Consider the following 2,653-nt stretch of genomic DNA (forward strand, 5'->3'; position numbering starts at 1 on the left):
CCGTTCTCTCTCTGGCCGGCCGAATCCGCGAAACGAATAAACATATACTTGTAATCGTCAGTGCGCCGCCCGAAATTGCGACCGGGCTTATTTCCGCTGTTCATTCTTTTTTTTGTAAATATATACTATATATACATGTGTATCTAGCTTATCTGTACGTTTGTTACGCGTGATCGTAACCATTACTAAATATATTGTTATAAGTGCATCCGCTACCGTCTACCGTTTCTTTTATTCAAAGCCCACCGCAACCGTTGCATCTTCCCCTTGCCGTTCGAACCTCTTTAAGCCCTGAACCGAAAGTTTCCGACGAGCTACGTCCGAGCTATAAAGTTAGGTTGTTACAATGTTATTTAATTTTTTTAATAAACAACAATTAAGTCCTTAATCGGTTAGATCGCGATGTCATCGTTTTGTACTCGTCTCGTAGGGTATGTGTGATTTTTTTTCAAGTCGTTATGGGTTTGCGTTCGATTTGGCTGCTGAATAGTAAATATTTGAATGTTAATTAATTTTTTGTCAATAATGGTCCCCCCCCCCCTGACAAATTATTTTAAATCTTACTTATTTTAACTATTTTTGCGCCACTTGAAATGTGTGACTGACTTTTAATAGAGTCAATAATGGTCACCCCCCCCCTGACAAATTATTTTAAATCTTACTTATTTTAACTATTTTTGCGCCACTTGAAATGTGTGACTGACTTTTAATAGGTTTTCAATGCGTTTCTTAATTTTTAATTTCTGGGTCCCAGTATCCTATTCGGTCCTGGCTGGAGCGTTCTGGCTGCTAAGTCTGGCTGCCAGCTTCACTCTCATGAAGAATGGCATAGAAAAATGGATCATATAAACATCGGCGATCTCGTGGAATGCTATCGGAACAGAACGGTGCAAGGAATGACACTCGGAAAATTGCAGGAACCTATTAACTGCGAGATATGTATCCGTGGAAAAATGACACGGAAGCCGTTTCCAAAAGAAGCAGGACGGAGCTCGGAACTGCTCGAAATCATTCATAGCGACGTTTGCGGCCCCATGCGCGTGGAGTCAAACGGAAAGGCGAAATATTTTGTCACATTTACGGATTATCTTTCAAGATGGTGTGTGGTACGTATGCTTAAGCGAAAAAGCGAAGTTTTAGATGTCTTTAAAGAGTTCAAGGCCTCCATAGAAAACCTAACTGGCAAGAAAATCAAGTTTCTACCAACAGACAATGGTAAGGAATACCGAAATGAAGCTTTTAATTCCTTCCTGAAGAAACATGGCATTGGTAGAAGACTAACTGTTACACACAACCCTGAGCAGAACGGTGTTGCCGAGAGACGGAACCGCACTCTGATGGAAATGACGAGGTGTCTCTTATTGCAATCAAATCTTTCGCCCTCTTTTTGGAGCGAAGCTGTGAACACAGCGAACTATATTCGGAACCGTTGTCCATCGAGAAGCTTGGAAGGAAAGACAGCCTACGAAAAGTGGACAGGAAAAATTCCAGATGTGAGCCATTTTCATGAGTTTGGTTCACAGGTTTTTACGTTAATTCGTGACGGCGAAAGGAAAGCTCGATCTCCGATCGAAAAGCGGCATATTTGTCGGATATTCTGAAGAGTCGAAAGCATATCGAATCTGACTGCCCGATGAGAGACGAGTGGATATCGCACGTGACGTGAAGTTTGTCGGAATTTCGAAGAATTCATTAAATGTGAAGGACTACGACAACGTTTCGATCAATGAGAACGCCGATCCTCTCGAATTGGAGATGCTATTTCCTATGGGAACTTGCAATGATCAGAGGGATCGGATACAAATCGACCCTGAGGAAGATCAATTCTATGATGCAGAAGAAGATTCGGAAAGCAACGAAGAAGCGAATTTGGACGATGAGGAAAATCAAGATCATGATTATCCAGGAAGAGGTCGAGGTCGATTATAAGGACAGGTCTAAGGGGGAGACCTCGAAAACGGTATTCTGTCAATTATGCCGGAAATGCGGAAGAGGTCGTTTGCCAAGCCGAAATACCCTTTGAGGAAGCTGTTCGTGGAACCGTTTGCGGAAGAGTGGTTTCAAGCTATAGCCGTGGAGATGAAGTCGATCCTCAAAAATGATACGTGGTCCATAGTAGACAGAACCGAAGAACAAAATACGATTGGAAGTCGTATAGTACTACAAAATAAATACCAACAGGATGGTACAATTGAACGCAGGAAAGCTCGCATTAAAGCGAGAGGATTTGCTCAGCGACAAGGTGTTGATTTCATGGAGACCTTCGCACCTGTAGCACGACTTTGTTCAATTCGTACTATGATAGCCTTAGCAGTTGAAAAAGAAATGACAGTGAATCATTTTGACATTGTAACGATGCACCCGCAAAGGCATCGTTCCCGATCGGTCTTCCATCGGATGCCGCTGCACCCCGCTATCAGGGCAACAGCGAGGAGGGCGCGGTGCGCCCACATTATTTTTAAGAAACCAAAAATAAATTCACAGGTACCACCGACGATCCGTGACCCGCGAAACATCGCGAGGCAACGCACGGAAAACCGCCGCTCCGCCGAAGACCGGCGAACAGGCGCGAACCGAGCCGAACCGCGTCAACCCCCGCTCGTATTGTTCACTAGCGGAAAGCGCCGAATTACTCCGGAACAATACGAGCGGG

This window comes from Mycetomoellerius zeteki, unplaced genomic scaffold (assembly GCF_001594055.1).
Source record: "Mycetomoellerius zeteki isolate Tzet28-1 unplaced genomic scaffold, Tzet1.0 scaffold699, whole genome shotgun sequence".
Lineage (NCBI taxonomy): Eukaryota > Metazoa > Arthropoda > Insecta > Hymenoptera > Formicidae > Mycetomoellerius > Mycetomoellerius zeteki.